This window comes from Lynx rufus, unplaced genomic scaffold, assembly GCF_022079265.1.
Source record: "Lynx rufus isolate CCGP_SWC_20201006 ecotype Redwood Valley unplaced genomic scaffold, mLynRuf1.p SCAF_6, whole genome shotgun sequence".
NCBI classification, from domain to species: Eukaryota; Metazoa; Chordata; class Mammalia; order Carnivora; family Felidae; genus Lynx; species Lynx rufus.
Window position 1 is genome coordinate 70649687 of NW_025814878.1, and position 23518 is coordinate 70673204.

At 40.1% G+C, this 23518-nt stretch overlaps 1 pseudogene; it reads right to left on the reverse strand.

Moving 5' to 3' along the window:
* Window positions 1–20627, reverse strand: part of LOC124529130 (tigger transposable element-derived protein 1-like) — a 72665-nt pseudogene extending 52038 nt beyond the window's left edge.
* Window positions 20628–23518: the final 2891 nt, after the last annotated feature.

A 23518-nucleotide genomic window follows, 5' to 3' on the forward strand; every position in this document is an offset into this window, starting at 1 on the left:
CAAGCATCCTCACACAGACAACCAAACTGTACCCCTGGCCCTTCCAGGCTACTGTGTTGGCTTCCCAGTTCTGTTCATCAAAACCCACTGCCTGACAAAGGCCAGCCAACTCAGATACCAAACCCATTCAAAATCTTTGTTGGTGTTCATAATCTAAAATAGCTCCCTCCCCTCTGTGTTTTAAAGAAATAGAAATTTTTCTTTTAATATCCTGCCTTATATGGGAATCTTTTAAATGCATTATCTTCCTTCTAGATGTAAATACCTTGAGGACTAGAATCATCTCTACATCCTGACAGAACAGGCACTTATATACTCAATTTCAGAGCTAGGGGAATAGGGAAATGGAATAATTTTTTCCTGGTTATCGAGCAGCATGCAAATAAACTTTGAGGTGAAAACAGCAGAGTCCTGCCCCCTCCCTGTCCCTGCGCTCTGCCATATGGCCACTTCATTCCTACCTGAACATTCCCGCTGCCCTGACTCTGGTCTTGGCTGAAGATCAATTTATTGGCTTGGCCTGAGCTCCTCTGACCTCTGACTCTACTCTTGCTTTGGACTTGCGTTGTGCTTCCCTTTGCCTGAGGCTCTACTTGGTATGTCAGACCTTAAAGGACAAGGCTTCCTGCCTCACCTCCATCCTCTCAGAGCTGAGGTGAAGAGAGGTTTATAAGAGTTACCCGAGGCCATGGTTTGGGTGAGGGAAAGGAACATTGGCTCAGGAGAGATCTGGGTTTGAGTTCTGAATGTTACGCTTGCCAGCTGAGGAACTGGGGTAGTTATGTAATGTCCCCTAGCATCGATTTCCCATCCACAAAGTAAGAATTATTAATACAATGCAGTTCATAGGGTTTAGTGAGGAATAAAGGAGATGTGGCTTACAAAATTGTTTTGCACCATTTGCTACAGACCTCAGTTATTCGTGTGACTGGGTCAGCCAGGGACTGCTCATCACAGCTTCTCTGCCCAAGAAACCCTTTGGATTAGAGACTTAGTCCCAATTTACCACACTTTCATAGAGGGCCAGATTAAGATCTTTATATAAACTGATGTGAGTGTAAGAAATTCTAATACAAGAGCTCCTGGGCGGCTCAGTCGGTTAAGTGTCTGACTTCAGTTCAGGTCATGATCTCACAGTCCATGAGTTTGAGCCCCATGTCGGGCTCTGTGCTGACAGCTCAGAGCCTGGAGTCTGCTTTGGATTCTGTGTCTCTCCCTCTCTCTGCCCCTCCCTGCTCATGCTCTGTCTGAGGCTCGTCTCTCTCTCTCTCTCAAAAAAAGAAATAAACATTAAAAAAAATTAGAAATTCTAACACTATGTTCTTATATTTCTTATGGCAATAGCTTTGAAGTTATTTTGAAATAGAACATTCTCTGAGAATGTCAGGTCCTCTATTTGCTGCCCCTAAGCACATGGTGTGGTCAGCCTGCTGGTGTGCCAACACAACCCTCATCTGTGTTCATGCCCTAATGTCTGGCTTTTTCCTGATTGGGTCAGTCTGGGCCCCAATCTCCAACCACCCTGGTCTGGCTCAGCTGATACTCCCTCTTCTAGTAATGACAAGGTAGGAGAAAAAGGCAACAAATGGCAAGGGATAGGTAGGGAGAGAGATCTTATCTCCAAGTTAGTTATCTGAGAGCACACGAAGATGGCAAGCCAGGCAGGTAAGATGGGAACAGATGGCTCATTCTTAGGGTGTCTCTGCTCTAGAGAGGTGGCACTGCTCTCCCTTTGTGTGAGACCCGAGAGTTGGTGTGCATCTTCTGTGCTGGAAGGTACCACCAGCCATTCCAATTAAGAAAGGAATGCTTCACCACTCACCCCTTCCCTCCCTTCACTCTTTCCTCTCCTCTCCTCCCCTCTCCCCTCTTCTCCCCTCTCCTCCCTTCCCTTCCCCTCCCCTCCTCTCTCCCCTCCCCTCCCCTTCTGTCCCGTCCCCCTTCGCCTCTCCTCTCATGTCTCCTTCCTCATTCCTAGACTTGTTTAGCAGATGGGAACACTGGCTCCTTGATAGGTCTGGCCTCACTGCCATTATACAGCCCTACCAAACCCTGTTCTCCTCCTCCTGTAACTCCTCTTACCCATCCATCCCCACTCTGAAAGAGATTCTATCTGCTTGATAACCTAAGCTGCTGTTCTTCCTCCAGGAATTCTGTTATGACTCCTTAAGGCTGAGTGAGGGATTGTGTTTCTATCTCTCATTGCATCCTTTGCATATTTCTGATATAGCATTTATTGTAACCCACCTTGATTGTTGGTCTACTGATTTTGTACATTAAACTAGGATATCCTCAACTAAAAAAAACCAATCCATTATTGAGCACCTGGGGTGGCTCAGTCAGTTAAGCATCTGACTTCAGCTCAGGTCATGATCTCACTGTTTGTGAGTACAAGCCCTGCATTGGGCTCTGTGCTGACAGCTTAGAGCCTGAAGCCTGCTTCAGATTTGGTGTCTCCCTCTCTCTCTCTCTGCTCCTCCCCCACTCGTGCTCTGTCTCTCTTGGTATCTCAAAAATAAATAAACATTAAAAAAAATCCATTATATTGAGAGAGAGAAGTATCAGTCCAACGTGGGCTCAAACAACATCAAATTCTGAGTTACAAAAGGGACCAAATTGGTAGGTGACAATAAAGACTGCATAAACAAACTCTTCCTAATACTTCCATAGCATTTGGGTGCGTGCAGATGGTGGAGGTAGGGAAACCCATTTGTATGGGTCTTGGCTGCATATGCCAAGGGGCTCCTCAGGTAGGCAAAATACCAGATACTAAAAGAGCTCAGCTCACAGACTGTGACTTACAAATAAATTATATAGATAGTCATTGCTCTCTTACTTTCTTCTCCCTTGCCTGCCATGCTGTAATACATTGTTTACGAGCTCTGCAATGAGTCATAGCATGTAAATAAAATAGAATATCCTTTTTCTTTTGCCTCTAAGATTGCATAGAAATTTGTTATACAATAAAAACAACATTAGCATTCTGTGACTACATTCCCCTAGAAAATACCTTCTAGGGCTTTCCAAATAGCTTAGAAGAAGGGTTTCAAACTTTCCCTTTAAAAAACGACTTGAGTCTAGTACTTCTCAGAGGAAATGCCAGCCTCAATTTTTCTTGGCTTAATTTCATTTCAAGAATAGTACATTTTCTTCTTCTTCCTCTCAAGCTCTGCTCTCTAGTCCCAAGAAGAAAAAGAGTCATGGTGAAGCAGCCACAGTTAGTAGATAACAAAGCTGAAGAGCAAAATAATGACAAAATGGCATTAACTACAGATATATCAAAAATAAGAAAAATACTTGGAACAATTTTTCCCAGTGAATTACAAAAGTTAGATGAAACAAACCATTTTGTAGATAAATACGTCAGCAAAAGTGACTCAAAGGGAAAAAAAACCCCACAGAATCCCTGCTGTAGTCTGAATGTTTGTGTTTCTTCCCAAACTCATATATTTAAATCCTACTCCCCAAAAAGTGATAGTATTAGCAGACGGGGCCTTTAAGAGATGGTTTAGCCCTGAGGGTAGAGCCCTCATGAATGAGATTAATACTTTGTGAAAAAAAAAGGCTCCAGAGAGATCTCTATCCCCTCCTACCTTGTGAGAACCCAGTGAGAGGGTGCTGGCTGTGAAACAGAAGAGGGCCTCCCCCAAAGTGCTACCATGCTCATGCCTTGACCTTGGACTTCCAGCCTCCAGAACTGTGAGCAATACATTTCTGTTGTTTATAAGTGCCCTAGTCTGTGGTATTTGTTATAGCAACCCAGTGGACTAAGACAGCCCCAAAGAAACTTAAAAATATTAAAGACAACCAAGCAGGAATATAAAAATCTGCTGATGAAAGATGGTGAAACAGTTTGACAAACGTGATCTACCAACAGTCGAAAAAACAGATTCCTGCCATATAAGGATTTTACCTTAAAGTCAAAAAAGATGAAACATTGTCTACTTCAAAGCACTTGTTATTTGACCAGTACGACTTTGATATTAAAACCAAGTTAGGATGATAAAAAAAATAATAAAAGTAACATGCTAATCTCACTTATGAACATTGACCAATAAAGTTCCTAAATAAAACATTAGCAAAGCAAACTCAATGTTAAAAAAAACAAAACAAACAATAATTATGACCCAACTGGTCCCAAGAACATAGGTATGAGTTAAGTTCAGAAAAATATCTTTTTAATATATGTATGTATTTTATTTTATCAATGATTACATTAGCAGATTTAAAATGAAAAACAAGAGTGCCTGGGTGGCTCAGTCAGTTAAATGTCTGACTCTTGATTCGGGCTTAGGTTCTGATCTTGTGGTCATGAGATCGAGTCCGATGTCTGGCTCCATGCTCAGATTGGGCTTATTTCTCTCCCTCTCTCTACCCTTCCCCCACTTGGGTGCTCTCTCTCTCTGTCTCTCTCTCTGTCTTACACACACACACACATACACACACACATACATACACACACAAAATAAAGAAATAAACTTAAAATAAATAAAATAAAAAATGGAAAACAATCAGATTGCCTTAGTAGATGGAAGAAAATGTTTTAAAAATACTATGATTTCGCCCAAAAAACAAATAATCCAGTTAAGAAATGGGCAAAAGACATGAGTAGGCATTTTTCCAAAGAAGACATCCAGATGGCCAAAAGACACATGAAAAGATCCTCAATATCACTCATCATCAAGGAAATATGAATCAAAACCACAATAAGCTACCACCTCACACCTGTCAGAATGGCTGAAATTAACAATAGATTAAACGGCTAAAACTAACAATAGGAAACAGTAGATGTTGGCAGGGATGTGGAGAAAGGGGAACACTCACACTGTTGGTGGGAATGCAAACTGGAGCACCCACTCTGGAAAATAGTATGAAGTGTCTTCTGAAAGTTAAAAATAGAACTACCCTAGAACCCAGCAATTGTCCTACCAGGTATTTACCCAAAGGATACAAAAATACTAATTTGAAGGGACACATGTACCCTGATATTTATAGCAGCATTATCAACAATAGCCAAATTATGGAAAGAGCCCAAATATCCATTGATGAACTGATAAAGAAGATGTGGTGTGTGTGTGTGTGTATGTGTGTGTGTATACATATATATTATATGTATATGTATAGGAATATGAATATTCATATATATATATATATATATATATATATGAATATAGGAATATTACACAGCCATCAAAAAGAATAAAATCTTGCCATTTGCAATGACATGGATGGAGCTGGAGGATATTATGCTCAGCAAAATAAGTCAGTCATATGTGGAATTTGTAAGTCATACATGATTTCACTCATATGTGGAATTTAAGAAACAAAACAGATGAACACAGGGGAGGGGAAAAAAAGAGAGTGAGGCAAACCACAAAAGACTCTAAACTACAGAGAACAAACTGAGAGTTTCTGGAGGGGAGATGGGCAGGGGATGGGCTAAATGGGTGATGGGAATTAAGGAGATGACTTGTGATGAGCACTGGGTGTTGTAAGTTGGAAGTGATGAATCACTAAATTCTACTGAAACCAAAATTATACTATATGTTAACTAACTAGAATTTAAATAAAAACATTTTTAAAAAGCACATTTCTTTACAAACTTAGAGGGAAGTTCCTTAACCTAATAAAACTTTTAACATAATAGTAAAATCATACTTAAAAAGAAGAATTTAAAAATCATTTGGTAAAATCAACATCATTAAACATTAAAAACAAAACTATTTGTATACACTGAAAACTACAGAAAGCTAATGAAAGAAATTGAAGAAGACACAAAAAAAATGGAAAAAGATTCCATGCTCCTGGATAGGAAGAAAAAATATTGTTAAAATGTCGATAGTACCCAAAGTAATCTACATATTCAATGCAATCCCTATCAAAGTAACACCAGCATTCTTCACAGATTAGAACAAACAATCCTAAAATTTGTATGGAAACAGAAAAGACCCCGAATAGCCAAAGCAATCTTAAAAAAGAAAACCAAAGCAGGAGGCATCACAATCCTGGACTTCAAGCTATACTACAAAGCTATAATCATCAAGACAGTATGGTACTGGCACAAGAACAGACACTCAGATCAATGGAACAGAATAGAGAACCCAGAAATAGACCCACAAACGTATGGCCAACTAATCTTTGACAAAGCAGGAAAGAATATCCAATGGAATAAAGACAGTATCTTCAGCAAGTAGTGCTGGGAAAACTGGACAGCGACATGCAGAAGAATGAACCTGGACCACTTTCTTACACCATGCACAAAAATAAACTCAAAATGGATGAAAGACCTAAATGTAAGACAGGAAGCCATCAAAATCCTCAAGGAGAAAACAGGCAAAAACCTCTTTGATCTTGGCCACAGCAACTTCTTACTCAACACGTCTCCAGAGGCAAGCGAAACAAAAGCAAAAATGAACTACTGGGACCTCATCAAAATAAAAAGCTTCTGCACAGTCAAGGAAACAATCAGCAAAACTAAAAGGCAACCGACAGAATGGGAGAAGATATTTGCAAGCGACATATCAGATAAAGGGGTAGTATCCAAAATCTATAAAGAACTTATCAAACTCAACACCCAAAAAACAAATAATCCAGTGAAGAAAGGGGCAAAGGACATGAATAGACACTTCTCCAAGGAAGACATCCAGATGGCCAACCGACACATGAAAAAATGCTCAACATCACTCATCATCAGGGAAATACAAATCAAAACCACAATGAGATACCACCTGACACCTTTCAGAATGACTAACATTAACAACTCAGGCAACAACAGACATTAGCGAGGATGTGGAGGAAATGGCGAGGATGTGGAGGATGTGGCGAGGATCTCTTTCGCATTGTTGGTGGTAATGCAAGCTGGTGCAGCCACTCTGGATAACAGTATGGGGTTCCTCAAAAAACTAAAAATAAAACTACCCTACAACCTGGCAATTGCACTACTAGGTATTTATCCAAGGGATACAGGTGTGCTGTTTCGAAGGGACACATGCACCCCCATGTTTATAGCAGCACTATCAACAATAGCCAAAGTATGGAAAGAGCCCAAATGTCCATCGATGGATAAATGGATAAAGAAGATGTGGTATATATATATATATATATATATATATATATATATATACAATGGAGTATTACTTGGCAATCAAAAAGAATGAAATCTTGCCATCTGCAACTACGTGGATGGAACTGGAGGGTATTATGTAAGTGAAATCAGTCAGTCAGAGAAAGACAAAAATTATATGACTTCACTCATATGAGGACTTTAAGAGACAAAACAGATGAACATAAGGGAAGTGAAGCAAAAATAAATAGAAACAGGGAGGGGGACAAAACAGAAGAGACTCATAAATATGGAGAACAAACTGAGGGTTGCTGGAAGGGTGGTGGGAGGGGGGATGGGGTAAATGGGTAAGGGGAATTAAGGAATCTATTCCTGAAATCATTGTTTCACTATATATATATATATGCTAACTAATTTGGATGTAAATTTTAAAAAATAAAAAATAAAAAATAATAAATAAATAAATAAATAAATAACCCACAAAACTCTTTGCCAACTAGGAATAAAAAGAAATTTCTCTAACTTGATAAAATTCATAAAACTATAGCCATATCTTAAGTTGTCAAACATTAGAAGCATTCCGTTAAAATTAAGAATAAGCAGGGGCGCCTGGGTGGCGCAGTCGGTTAAGCGTCCGACTTCAGCCAGGTCACGATCTCGCAGTCCGGGAGTTCGAGCCCCGCGTCGGGCTCTGGGCTGATGGCTCAGAGCCTGGAGCCTGTTTCCGATTCTGTGTCTCCCTCTCTCTCTGCCCCTCCCCCGTTCATGCTCTGTCTCTCTCTGTCCCAAAAAAAATAAATAAATAAACGTTGAAAAAAAAAATTAAAAAAAAAATAAAATTAAGAATAAGCTAAAGACTTTTCACTATCACTCTTTTTTGGGAGGTGGTGTGGAGTCAACTTCAAGTATAGGAAGAAAGAAAAAGGAAATTATAGGTAAGAATTTTAAAGACAGAAACAAAACCATCATTATTCTCAGATAGTATTGATTATCTAAATAGAAACTCCAGAGAAAAACAGACCAATTATTAGAATTAGTAATTGAGATTAGAATGTAAACTGGACATATGATAAACATATAAAAACCAGCTGCATTCCTACATACCAAAATATACATATACATATTTTAAAGTATATCATATACAAGACCAACAAAATATAAGGTACTAGAAATAAATCTAATGAAAATGTGCACATCTTTATGAAGGATATTGTAAAACTTTATTTTTTATTATTTTATTATTTTTTAAGTAATCTCTACACCCACCATGGGGCTCAAACTCACAATGCTGACATCAAGAGTCACATGCTCTACCAACTAAGCCAGCCAGAATCCCCTATAAAACTTTATTGAAGGGGCGCCTGCGTGGCTCAGTCGGTTAAGCATTCAACTGTTGGTTTCAACCCAGGCCATGATCTCACAAGTTCGTGAGTTCAAGCCCCACATTGTGCACTGTGCTGGCAGTGTGGAGACTGCTCTGGATTCTCTCTCTCTCCCTCTCTCTCCCTCTCTCTCTGTCCCTCCCCTGCTCACGCTGTCACTCTCTCAAAATAAATAAATAAACTTAAAAAAGACTTTATTGGAATACATTAAAGAAATTCTAAGTAAGTGGAGATGTAGACCATGTTCAATGATAATAATAAATATTGTACAGTTGTTAATTACCTGAAAATAAGTTATAAAGCCCATGTAACTCAGTCACAATCTCAACAGTATTGTTTATGGAACTTGACAACATTGTTTTAAAGCTGACATAGAAGAGCAAAGAACCAAGAGTGGACATGACAATTTTGGAGAACTTCTTCATTCTAGCAGCTATGTTGCTGTTTCTAAAGCTAGAAGAATTGAAACAGTGTGGTGCAGAGGGACCAAGAGACCTAGGCAGACAAAGAGACCTAGGAACAGAATAGAGAGTTCAGGCATGGATGCATTCATATATGAAAACCTGGCAAATGACAGAAGTGGCTGTGCAAATAAAAAAGCAAAGGACAAAGTAGTCTAGTGTTTTCCACATCTTGTTTCACTGACAACCCACAGCAAGAAATATGTTTTCTGGTGGTCAGGAAGATGGCGGAGTAGGAGGATTCTTAGCTCACCTCATCCCACAGACACACCGAAATAATAGCTACATCTGCACAACTAACTCAGAGAGCAAAGTGAAGACTGACAGAATAGACCTTCCACAGGTCTACTATAGCGAGAAGGCCACACCAAAAAGGGGAGGAGGGGCAGAGATGTGGCTGGGAACAAAACCTCTGGTGAGACAAACCACAAACGGTGGGAACACTACAAGCATGGAGAAGCAAGAGGATCAGCGCCCACACCAGGGATCCAGATCGAGTACTGAGAACATGAGTTGGGAAGTTGAGTCCCCATAACAGCTGGCTTTGTAAACCAGTCGGGCTAACTATGGTAGCTTTTAAGATCAGTGGGGCTTAATTTTGGGTACTTTAAAAGTCAGCAGGCTTAACTGGGAGAGCTGTTGGGGGAGGGGGATAGGACACTGAGTCCCTTAAAGGGACTTTAAGGGCCAACATAATAAATAGCTCAGCCCAAGACACAGTACAGAAGCAGCAGTTTGGAAAGCATCTGGGGTATAGTGGAGGAGATTTATTTACTAATCTCAGAATGTGAGCTGGAGGGGCAGAGTCTTCAGGAAAGGTCAAGAACAAAAGTATTCCAAGTGCCATTTCTCTTTCCCTCCTCCAGCCACAGCTGGAACCAGTGCAAACACCCTCCACCTATTGTGCCAGCACCACATGCCCCACCCTCCTCCCCCTGAAGACCTGCCCCCCCCCCAACCTGCCCAGCAGGCAGTCATCTCTCCAAAGCAGCTCCAGCAAGGGCTGGTGCCACTCCAAAGGGACTCTTGTCCTGGGGAGCAAGGGAGATAACTAACTGTACACACCAGTGCACAGCTAGCTTGAGTGCTGATCCTGCCCGCTTATTAGCCTGCTGTGGCCTCAGACAGGCCCTTCAACAGTGTAGGGACAAAACTCTTCCTAGTGTACGCACAGCAGCCAAAGTGGATCATTGCAGCCAACTGGGCTGAAGGCAAACGCAGATCAGCCACAATGGAAGGTGCACACAGCCCACGTGGGGGCGCCTTGGATCACCTGGTTCTGCTCACCAAAAACAATACGATACTTAGGCATAAACTTGACCACGGAGGCAGAAGACCTATACTCTGAAAACTAGAAAATATTGATAAAAGAACTTAAAGATGCCACAAATAAATGGAAAGACATTCCATGCTCATGGTTTGGAAGAATTAATATTGTTAAAATGTCCACACTACCCAAAGCAATCTACAAATTCCATGAAATTCCTGTCAAAATACCAACAGTATTTTTATAGAACTAGAACAAATAGTACTAAAATTTGTATGGAACCACAAAAATACCTCAAATAGTTAAAGCAATCTTGAGAAGGAAGAACAAAGCTGGAGGAATCACAATTTCAGATTTAAAGTTATATTACAAAGCTATAATAATCAAAACATTATGGTACTGGCACAAAAAGAGACACGTAGATCAATGGAACAATGTAGAGAGTCCAGAAATAAACCCATGCTTATATGGTCAACTAACGATGAAGGAGGTGGAATACACAGTGGGGGAAAAACAGTTTCTTCAATAGATGGTGCTGGGAAAACTGGAAACTACATGCAACAGAATGAAACTGGACCACTTTTTACACCATACGTGATAATATCTCAAAATGGATTAAAAGCCTAAATGTGAGACCAAAAACCATAAAAATGATAGAAGAAAACATAGGCAATAATCTCTTTGACATCAGCCTTCGCCACATTTTTCTAGATATGTCTCTTCAGGCAAGGAAAATAAAAGCAAAGTTAAACATTGGGACTACTTTAAGATAAAAAGCTTTTGCACAACAAAGGAAACCATTGATAAAACAAAAAGGCAACTTACTGAATGGGAGAAGATATTTTCAAATGATATATCCAAAATATATAAGGAACTTATATAACAACACCAAAAATGAAAATAAATAATCTACTTTAAAAATGGATATACGGCCTGAACAGACATTTTTCAAAACAAACAAACAAACAAACAAACCCTAAACATACAGATTGCCAACAGACACATGAAATGATGCTCAATGTCACTAATCAATCAGGGAGATGCAAATCAAAACCACAATGGGTATCACCTTATTCCTGTCCAAATGGCTAGAATTGAAAAGAGAAGAAATAACAAGAGGTGTTATTGAAGACGTGGAGAAAAAGGAAACTTCATGCACTGTTGGTGGGAATGCAAATTGGTAAAGGCTCTGTGGAAAACAGTATGGAGTTTCCTCAAAAAAATAAAAATAGAAATACCATACAATGCAATAATTCCACTACTGGGTATTTACCCAAGGAAAATAAAAACACTAACTTGAAAAGAAATCTGCACCCCTGTGTTTATTTTAGCATTGTTTATGATCGTTAATATATGGAAGCAACTCAGGGGTCTATTAATAGATAAAGAAGATGTTAATATATATACACAATGGAATATTATGCAGCCAAAAAAAGAATGAGATCTTACTTTTTTGTGACAACATGGATAGACCTAGAGGGTATTGTGCTAAATGAAACATCAGACAGAGAAAGAGAAATATCATATTATTTCACTTACATGTGGAGTCTAAAAAACAAAACAAATGAACAAAGAAATAAACCAAAAAACAGACTCTTCAATAGACAGAACAAACTGGTGGCTCCCAGAGGGTATTAAGAGGCACAAACTGGGGCGCCTGGGTGGCGCAAGTCGGTTAAGCGTCCGACTTCAGCCAGGTCACGATCTCGCGGTCCGTGAGTTCGAGCCCCGCGTCAGGCTCTGGGCTGATGGCTCAGAGCCTGGAGCCTGTTTCCGATTCTGTGTCTCCCTCTCTCTCTGCCCCTCCCCGTTCATGCTCTGTCTCTCTCTGTCCCAAAAATAAAAATAAACGTTAAAAAAAAAAAAATTTAAAAAAAGAGGCACAAACTTCCTGTTGTAAAATAAGTCATGGAGAATAAAAGTACATTATAGGGAATATAGTCAATAATATTGTAGTAACATGCGGTGACAGATGGTGACTGCACCATTGTAGCGAGCGCTGAGTAATATATAGAATTGTTGAATCAGTGTTGTATGCCTGAAAGTAATATAACACTATATGTTAATTATACTTCAATAAAAATTAAAAATAAAAAACAATTCAAAAAACAAGTGCATTTTTTATCACAAACCAAACAGTGGTGTGTACACGCACGAATATATGCATACAACTAAAACAGAAGATTCAAGAAATACAGTTACAATTACTATCTGCCATGCATTCTGGCATTTTCTATTCATCCCCATTTTATTAAACAAATAATTCCTGCTGCAACCCACAAAATTGATTTCATAACCATGACAGAGTTGTCGCCTTCGATTTGAAAATCTGCACTTGTACAAAAAGCATTCTTGATAAAGAGTTCTGTGCAGGAGAGTGCTCGTATGTTAAAAGAACAGTTTCCCCAGGGTTTGGGGGAGAGCTGGGTTGTAGTGTTGGCCCGTGACCACTACAAGCCAGCAGTGTGTTTACCAATCAGCTAACAAAGTTCCTGAGGATCTAACAATGGACTCTCATGGGTTGGTAGGAGGCAGCTTCAGAACACCGTGATTCGAGCCTAACTGGTTACACATATGGAAAAAAAAATGATTGGATCTCTACATCACATCACATATGAAAATTGATTTCAGGTGAGCTAAATACCCGACATGTGAAGAATATTACACGTGACTGTGAAATGCACATGTTATAAAAAGTAAAAAACAAAAATTCCTGGGTAGAAAAGGGTTTTAAATGATAGGAAAAGTTACTACTCAAATTTAGTAGAGGCTTTGAAAAGTAAAAGGTAAGGCAACCAGGAGACCTGACTGCAGGAACCTCTAGGCAGGAAAGAAAAGAGAAAAGAGATGGTATTCTCAGAACCTAAGGTAAGGGCTCGGGCTGCCCAGCAGTCACTGAATGGAAAGGGCGGGGGGCATTCAGCAGAGTTGCAGCCATGATCCAGGCTGGACAAAGGGAGCTGGAATGGTAGAGACCCCACCAGAAGCAGAGTGGGTGGGGAGAAAGAGCCTGGTTTCTCCTCTTCAGTCTCCTATCTGTGCTTCCCATTTGCTCAATGAAAATGGAAACCTGTCAGCAAGAGACCTTGGGAAGTGTTTTTCAGAGATGAGCTCACTCCAAGAGGGAAAGGCTGAGTAAGGATCTGAGAGCAAACAGGTAAATAAATGCCCAGCACATCAGGGGGATACATATTAAAGCTACACTGAGACCATTTCATATCCATCAGACCTGGAATACGTCTCAAGTTAAACGATTAAAAAGCATTTTAAGGATATGAAATGAAGAGAACTCTCACATTCTGGGAGTGAGCAGGGAAACTGACACAGCCAATTTTGAAAGTGGAGTTGTTTTCCTTGCTAAACTTGAAGGTGCACACACCCTCTGTGACCTAGAAATTCTACTCCTTGATATAAATTTCTGAGAAAGTTCTCACATGTATGAACAAGGTGACATGTCCAAGAATATGAACCATTTGAGGATGGTAAAAAAATTGGAACCCAATGAAATGTCCATCAATAGAAGAAATGATTTTTAAAATATTATCTACTAATAATGGAATACTATATCACAGATAAAATGAATGAACTAGTGCTACATTTATCAACACGCGATAATCTCCTAAACCATGCTATTAAAGCAAGTAGCAGAAAACCATACACAATATCATTCACATTAAGTTTTAAAACAAAAGATGTATGTTCCATGGGGATATTGTTTAGGATAGCATAAATAGCAAAAGTATAAAGATATACATAGGTTTTATATATTTTGGATACCAACCCTTTATTGGATATGTCATTTACAAAGATCATCTCCCATTCAGTAAGTGGTTGCCTTTTAGTTTTGTTGTTTCCTTCACTGTGCAGAAACTTTTTATTTTGATGTTGTCCCAATAATTTATTTTTGCTTTTATTTCCCTTGCCCCAGGAGACATGTCTAGAAAAAAGATGCCATGGCCGATGTCAGAGAAATTATTGCCCCTGCTCTCTTCTAGTATTTTTATTTTCAGGTATCACAAGTAGGTCTTTGATCCAGTTTGAGTTTATTTTCATGTATGGTGTAAGAAAGTGGTCCAGTTTCATTCTTTTGCATGTAGCTGTCCAGTTCTCCCAGCACCATCTGTCGAAGAGACTGTCCTCTTCCCATTGTATATTCTTTCCTCTTTTGTTGGAGATTAATTGACCATATAATTATGGATTTATTTCTGGGTTTTCTATTCCAGTTGATTGATCTATGTGTCTATTTTTGTGCCATATTGTTTTGATTGCTACAGTTTTGTAATATGAGTCTGGAATTGTGATACCTCTGTTTTTGTTTTTCTTTGCCAAGATTGCTTTGGCTATTCGAGGTATTTTGTGGTTCCATACAAATTTTAGGATTGTTTGTTCAAGCTCTGTCAAAAATGCTATTGGTATTTTGATAGGGATTGCATTAAATGTGCAAATTGCTTTGGGTAGTATAGACATTTTAACAATATTTGTTATTCCAATCCATGACCATGGAATGTCTTTCTATTTCTTTGTGTCATCTTCAATTTCTTTTATCAGTGTTTTATAGTTTTCAGAGTGTAGGTCTTTCACCTCTTCGGTTAGGCTTATTCCTAGGTATCTTATTGTTTTTGGTATACATGTAAATGGGATTGCTTTTTAAATTTCTCTTTCTGCTGCTTCATTATTAGTGTATATAAATTCAACAGATTTCTATATATTGAGTTTACCAAATTCATTCATTGGTTATAGCAGTTTTTTGATGGTCTTTAGGGTTTTCTATCTGTAGCATCATGTTATCTGCAACTAGTGAAAGTTTTACTTCTTCCTTACCAGTTTGCATGTCTTTTATTTCTTTTTGTTGTCTGAATGCTGTGTCCAGGGCTTTCAGTACTACATTGAATAAAAGTGGTGAGAATGGACATCATTGACTTGTTCCTGACCTTAGGGGAAAGGCTCTCAGCTTTTCACCATTGAAGATGAGGTTAGCTGTGGGTTTTTCATAGAAGGCCTTTATTCTGTTGATATATGTTCCCTCTAAATCTACTTTGTTGAGGTTTTTTTTTTTTATCATGAATGGATGTTGTATTTTGTCAAATGCTTTTTCTGTATTTATTGAAATGATCATATGATTTTTATCCTTTCTCTTAAAAAATGAGAAGACATGAACAGACATGCAGACAGCCAACAGGTACATGAAAAGATGCTCAACATCATTCATCATCAGGGAAATGCAAATCAAAACTACAATGAGATATCACCTCTTACCTGTCAGAATGGCTAAAATCAACAACACAAGAAAACAGTGTTGGTGAGGATGTGGAGAAAAACAAACCCATATACCCTGTTGGTGGGAATACAAACTGGTACAGCCATTGTGGAAAACAGTATGGAGATTCCTCAGAAAGTTAAAAATAGAATTACCCTACAATCCAGTAATTGCACTACTGGGTATTTACCCCCAAAATACAAAAACACCAATTCACAGGGATATATGCACCCCTATGTGTATTGCAGCATTATTTACAATAGCCAAATTATGCAAGCAGCCCATGTGTGCATCCATAGATGAATGGAGAAAGAAGATGTGGCATATATACCCAATGAAATATTATTTAGTCACAAAAAAGAATGAAATCTTGCCATTTGCAACAACATGGATAAAGCTAGAGAGTATACTGCTAAGTGAAATAAACAGAGAAAGACAAATACCATATGATTTTACTCATATGTGGAATTTAAGAAACAAAATAAAGGGAAAAAACAGAGAAACAAACCAAGAAACAGACTCTTAACTGTAGAGAACAAACTGATGGTTACTAGAGGGGAGTTGGTGGGGGGATGGGTGAAATAGGTGAAGGGCAATATGAGTACAATTATGATGAGCACTGAGTAATGTGTAGAATTGTAAAATCACCATATTGTATGCTTGAAACTAATATAACACTGTATGTTATCTATACTGGAATTTAAATACTTAATTAAAAAAAGATACACGGGAAGGATAAATACAAAATTCAGAGTAATAGTAACTCTGGGAGTGGTATAGAGGAAAATGGGATCATGGAGTGGTCCCCAGGAGTCTTCAACAATATTTAAATGCTTTGTTTCTCAAGCTAGGTAAGCAATACTTGCTTGTTCATTGCATTTTCTCTTTACCTTTTGGTGTGTCTGAAATATTTGGTTTTTATTAAAAAGATAAGGAAGCACTATCATCAAAACCTAATGTTTGTCAAAACTCTGCAATGTGTTTGTAACAACTCATAACATGCAGCTGGTATAAGAGATAGCAATGGTTCGTACATTGCACATTAATTAATTTATTTTTTTATTTTTTATTTTAGAGAGAGAGAGAGAGAGCACAAGTGGGGGAAGAATGGCAGAGGGGGAGAGAGAGAGAGAAAATCCCAAGCAGGCTCCATATTGAAAGTGGAGCTCAATCCCATGACCCTCGGATCATGACCTGAGCCGAAATCAAGAGTTGGACACTCAATCAACTGAGCCACCCATGCGCCCCTCTTCATTAATTTAATTACTCCACATGTTTCTGAACTTACCAAAAACTTGTGAGATTTCCTCTGAACATTTCAGCTTCTTTGTTTCATCAAGTACATAAAAAGCCAGAATGTTTTGAGATAGTATCAGTGGCTAACACTTACTAAGCACCTACCCTGCACAAGACACCAATCACCCCCACTATATCATAGGAGAAAAACATGGCACCAAGAGACCCTGGCAATTTCCCAAAGCCACCCAGAAGAGCAGGGACAGATTGAGGTCCAGAGTCTTCACTCTACTTTCTCTTTTGCCTCTCCCAGAGCAGCCATTATTTTTCTTTCTCACTTCTGAATAATTTTTAAACAAGTACAGATGAAATAAGTGCTTCTGATGGTTTCTGGAACTGACGATAGAGAAAAGCTCTGTAATTTCATAGACTGAAAGACAAAATTCAGAGAGCTTCCTCAGGAGAAGGGAGGCCACCCGATCAGAATACCTGGCCCCGAGGCCCTGAAATAGCTGCCACCACCAGTTGTGTGACCGTGGGCAAGCTCATCAGACCAAACGAATTCTAGACCCAGCTCTACCATTTCCAACTCATCACTTGGCTTTCTTAAGCCTCCTCACCAAATAGAAATAATAATACCCACCTCTTCAGTTTTGTCTGAGATAAATGAAAACATGCATAATGCCAAGTCTGTAACCTCCCTGAGACTGTTACCCTCTGGGCAGAGCCAATGATGCCCATCTTTTGTCGAATCCACAGTCAGTCACCCTGCATTTGAAGTGGACCATCATGGAAGAAGGATTTATACCATAGAAATTGGCTATTTCTACATCTCAGGGTTTGTTTTTTGTTTTTGTGGATTTTTTGACAGCTGGTTGTTAAGCATTTACCAGCACCCCCTGCAAGTGTTGTTGGGAGCTGCTTTGTCGAATTGAAAAGCACTATATAAACATTAGCTACTCTTATTTAAGATTTCATGACCAACAGAACAAAAAAGAGAACTTTTGAGAGTGAAAACGTCTCCCATGAGAATATTGTTCTACATCTCGCAGAACACCTCGTGCAGTACACAAACTTAAGGCCTTCCTTTGCATCCCAAGCTAGTATGGTGGGACTCCCGGAACCAGTGGGTTTCTCAGGAAGTCAGTCCAGTGCAATGGGGCAGAGCTCCGGGGTTTTGTTATGAGTGAGCTGATGGTATCTGCAACACGTTGCTTTTGACCCTTGTGCCCTGTTCTTCCTGAAACCCCAGTGAGTACTGAGAACCCTGTCTTTTGTTTCCTTTGCCACTCCCTAGCTGGGTGCTAGAATACCTTCTTCTAAAGGTTCATTGGACAGAATTCCCACCTCATCGAAGGTTAACAATAATACATTTAAGATTTAAAATTTTAAGTAGATATGCTTAAAAACACCACACTTAATATATGAAAGGTAATGATGAAAATCTAGATGTGTAATGATTTCTGGGATTTTGTTTTTTAAACAGCACAAGAATGTGCTCTTCTGAAGATTGCCTTGTGACATTTCTTGTATAAATAAAATATTACCTTGCTCAGAAAGTGGAAAATCCTCATAACAAACACCTGAATATATTTTACTAAAAATTTCAGCAGGCTTTTTCCCTTGGACATGTTTAAAGAGCAACTGCAGAGCATAAATAACTGCTTTTCTCAGCATGGTCTAAATGAGAGGAAATGGAATTGTAATGAAGTCTACGCGGGCTGCTTCAGCAAGTACTACAGATACAAACACTCCCTTTGCTATTCTAATCAACATTGGGCTGACATGGCTGATTAGAAATTCCCAACTCAGAACATAGCTCTTTGAATTGGAGAAAAAAATGTTGCCATCTCATTTGCAGATTTAACTCCAAGTGTCCAGTTGCTACAAAGCAATGGACAGAATGTACTGCATATAAATGGTTTGTTCCTCTTGATAGCCAAGCTTACAGAAATTGCATATGGATTTTACTTGCATGGTGACAGACTTATTATTTAATGTGTTTTCCACTGAAGTAGAATTGAAGTAGAATTGTCATCTGCTGCCTGCCTCTCAGCCTGTCCGCTCTCGAATGCTCCCCCAACTCTGCCATTAGAGTTCTCTTCCTAAAATTTCAGTCACTCACAGTTCAACTTCACAGTTGCCACCTGTACTCTTATTTCACATTTTTATTTTGGTCAAATCTAAATAGCTCTAACCTTATTTTGGCCCTAAGCACTAATAGCTGTGAAAGCACACATGATTTGCTGCCACACAACGGAAGAAAATACAAAATCTATATGATAATGCCTTATATAGAGAATATATAACGTTACAACTTTATATACTCAGTTTTAGCTGAGTTACAACTCAGTAACAAGAAGAAAAACAATCCAATTTAAAAATGGGCAGAATGTGGAGGGATGGGCTAAGTGGGTGATGGGCACTAAGGAAGGTACTTGCTGGGATGAGCACTGGGTATTATATGAAAGTGATGGATCGCTGGGTTCTACTCCTGTAACCAATACTACACTGTATGTTAACTAACTTGAATTTAAATAAATAAATTTAAAATTAAAAAAAAAATGAAAATGGGCAGAAGACTTAAACAGATACCCTACAAAAGACAACACACCAATGAATGGCCAATAAGCACATGATAATATGTTCAACATCACTAGGCATCAGACAAAAGCAAATTAAAATCGCAGTAAGATACCAGTACACTCTAAAATTTAAAAGATTAATAATTCGAAGTTCATGAGGATGTAGAAAACCTGAAAATCTCATAAAACACTGGTGCGACTGTAAAATGGCACAAATATTTTTGGGAAGAAACCCTGGCATATCCTTAAAAGTTTGAAACAGTATATTCAAAAGCACAATTATCTAACTAGTAAGTATTTTTCTCTACATCAGAGATAGAAATATATACAGGGGCGCTTGGGTGGCTCAGTCGGTTAAGCGTCCGACTTCAGCTCAGGTCATGACCTCACAGCTTGTGGGTTTGAGCCCTATGTCGAGCTCTGTGCTGACATCTCAGAGCCGGGAGCCCACTTCGGATTCTGTGTTTCTCTCTCTCTCTGACCTTCCCCCAACCGCACTATGTCTCTCTCAAAAATAAATCAACATTAAAAAACATTTTTTAAAGAAATATATACAGAACAAAACAGGGTTAAAAAAGTCAAATATATAGTTACCGTATGACTCCAAGTTGTGCTTCTCGTTATCCGTCCAAAGGAAATTAAAAAATACATCCACAGAAAGATTTGGACATGAATGTTCTGGGGACCAGGGACTGTTCTGGGGAATGGCAAGCTTCCCTGAGTGACATCTCATTCTAAGAACCGAGTGCTTGCGGGAAGCGTGGATGTGGCCGCCTACGGTGCTCTCAGCTTGCCTGGTATGGAACCATTGCCTCATCAGCAGGGCCCCAGTCTTAGTGTGTTGCCTCACAGATAAAACCTCCACACCATGCACGAGTGGTGACGGGGTAGCAGAAGAGAACCTTGACCAGGAAAGAAAACCTTCTTTTTGCGTTTTGGACGGATCGCTCTGGTATTGTTTTGAGCTCTGTCACACTGGCAACCCTGGGTGAAAAGAATTCACAGTAAGACCAGAGCCAAAAGATACCAAGTGATTGGCACTGGTTAAGGTTTCTCTTTTCTTTTTTTAAGTTATTAGAATTTTAAATATAGTAGGCCGGAGTCTGGTTCATGTGGTTCCTCAGTAGATACGGCCGCAGACAGGACAAGTTTACGTGGCAGAGGTAGCAGACCACAGAGGAAGTGTGACCGAGCCTTTGCCTCCAGAATGAATATGGAAGTGGAGCATTCTGGAGTGTGACAGCGCCTTGCACTCCTGTCCCATTGTATCACGCCGAGGTAAAAAGTGAGAGCCCAGAGCAGTGTCTAGACAGAACATAGTCTTACCTTGGACAATTTCTGTTCTCTTTGTAGACTGTGGTAGGCAGAATGCTCATCCTTAAGTGTCAATCCCTAACGCCTGCAAACTGTAATATGTTACATTAAATAGCAAAAGGCTCTGCAGCTGTTAAACAAGATTTTACGATTGGGAGATTATTCTGGTTTGTGGGTGGGCCCAATCTAATCATGTGAGCCCTTAAAAGTAGTGAACTTTCTCCAGCTGGGGCAAAAGATATGGCAGAAGGGAAATTGGGCGAGATTTGAAGATTTGAAGCCCGAGAGGGACTGGATGGGCCGGTGCTGGAGTGGCCACAAAGAAAGCACGGGAAGGAACGTGGGCAGCTTTTACAAAAAGACCAGCCCCCAGCTGACAGCTAGCAAGGAAATGGGGAACTCCATCCTACAGCTGCAAGGAATTGAATCCGGCCAACAACCTCGATGACCTAGAAGCACAATCTTCCCCATAGCCTCTAGGGAAGACTGCAGCCTAATTGAACAACCTAATTTCAGCCTTGGGAGGCCTTCCGCAGAGGACCCAGCTGAGCCCCGTTGTGCCCAGACTTCTGAGCATGAAACTGTGAGATAATAAACGGGTGCTGTTTTGAGTCACTAAGCTTGTGGTAATTTTTCTGGCAGCAGTAGAAAACTAATACATAAACTTAATTCATTTATTTTTTGAGAGAGAGAGACAGAGAGTGTGAGCAGGGGACGGGCAGAGAGAGAGGGAGAGACAGAATGTCAAGCAGGCTCCGTGCTTCTTGAGCCCAACACAGGGCTCAAACTAACAAACCATGAGATCATGACCTGAGCCAAAAACTAAGAGTTGGACGCTTAAGCAACTGAGCCACCCAAGCACCCCAAATGTTTATTTTTGAGACAGCATGAGTGGGGGAGGGTCAGAGAGAAAGGGAGACACAGAATCCGAAGCAGGCTCCAGGCTCTGAGCTGTCAGCACACAGCCTGTCATGGGGCTGGAATCCACAGACTTTGAGATGATGACCTGAGACAAAGTTGGACGCTTAACCGACTGAGCCACCCAGGTGCCCCAACACATTTTTTTTTTAATTTTTTTTTTCAACGTTTATTTATTTTTGGGACAGAGAGACAGAGCATGAACGGGGGAGGGGCAGAGAGAGAGGGAGACACAGAATCGGAAACAGGCTCCAGGCTCTGAGCCATCAGCCCAGAGCCTGACATGGGGCTCGAACTCCCGGACCGCGAGATCGTGACCTGGCTGAAGTCGGACGCTTAACCGACTGCGCCACCCAGGCGCCCCTACATTTTTTTTTTTTAAAGCAAGCAAGCAGAATTCTTAGGCAAAAGTGATTTTGAATTCCCTTTTCTTATTGCAAACATGTGATGTAGGAGTCTTAATGTTTGATCAAAAAAGTCTTAGTCTTTGATCAAAAAAGAAGTTACAATCCATATTTCCACCTGTGCCCCTCAGTATATGGCTGTATACAATGGGAGAATGAAGCTCTATTATTTTCTCTCTAAGGCCTTCTAGAAGACCCTAGAGTGGAGGATGGATTTCAGTGAGATCAAGACTGTAACCAGGCTACTGTCCTAATCCAGTTGAGGGACGATAGGGCAGGGCTAGCTGCTGTGGTGAAGTCAGTTTGGAAAGAGAGACACTGGTTCCAAATGGCTCTGGAAGAGCCAGTTAGGTGGAAGGTAATCCCAGTGAATCTGAGAATGCAAGAGGAGAGGCTTGGGGAGCAATGCCCGTGGTATGAGTTGATTATGGGGGAAGGGGTACTTGTGGAACATCCATGTAGCATCCAGGAGATGTGTGGATATTGAATACTGAAGCTCAATGATTCTCAGAGACTCTAATTTAGGAATAAGTAACACACACCAGGATTTTGTTTGAGGTCATTAGAAAAGGGTGTGTCTCCCTCTCTCTGACCCTCCCCTGTTCATGCTCTCTGTCTCAAAAATAAATAAACATTAAAAAAAAAAAAAGGATTGGAGACAAAAAAGGACAGAAAAAATGAGACAACTGTTGGGTGAGGTGGAATTGATAGATTTACTAATAAACTACAAAACAGGCATGCCTAGAGAGTTCATGATCTCTCTTAGAGGAGAAAAAGGAGATGGCAGGGAGGCAGAAGCTGGAGAACGTTCGTGTTAGCCACGAGGGCTCAGGACGGCTCTGTCCTGCCTGGGTGAATGACAGTGTGGCTGGAGATGGATACCCAAGAGGAAGGCACAGGAAAGGATTCCACCAGCCACCTGCACACATGCACCTTCATCAACTGGGTATTTGTCATTTCAGGAATGTAAATCTATTGTGTTTCTCCTGAGTATATCATTCAGTGAAGATTTAGCTATTCACATCATTTTCAGGAAAATTGGAGCTGGCTCCCTGCACCCCCATTTCTGTGCACACAGAGCTGCTGTATTGACTAAGACTGAAAAAAATCTGACTTAGCTTCAGCAGTAGCCACCCATGCATTCAACAGTTTCCTCTGGAAAAGCTCACGGTGACTCTTCTTGATATCCTCTGCTAAATCCCAATCTGTGAAAATATTTGAAGGCTGCGCACAGCAGCTGGAGGAAAGAATGAATCACCCACACACCAGAGCTCACGAGGGCTCCCTGCTGAACTACCAGCTGTGGGGAAAGCAGCCAGCCAGGGAAGGTACCATTTAGGACACAGTGTTCTAGATGGGCTCAAAAAGAATTAAAATTTAACCCATTCCAGAGCACCAAAGGATTATTTTAGGTCATGGGACCAGATACTACACTTTCATTACATTTCCTGATGCCCCTAATTTTGGCTAAGAATTGAAATAGTTGTTAAGATTCTCTTAGACTCTCTCACACATCTAATTGCAAGCTGCAGATATGAAATGTCTCCAGAATCTTTTCCTGCTGCCTTTTTAAGTCCCCCTTAGACACCCATCCAATATTGTTGAATTCAAACACATTTCTACCACAAGAA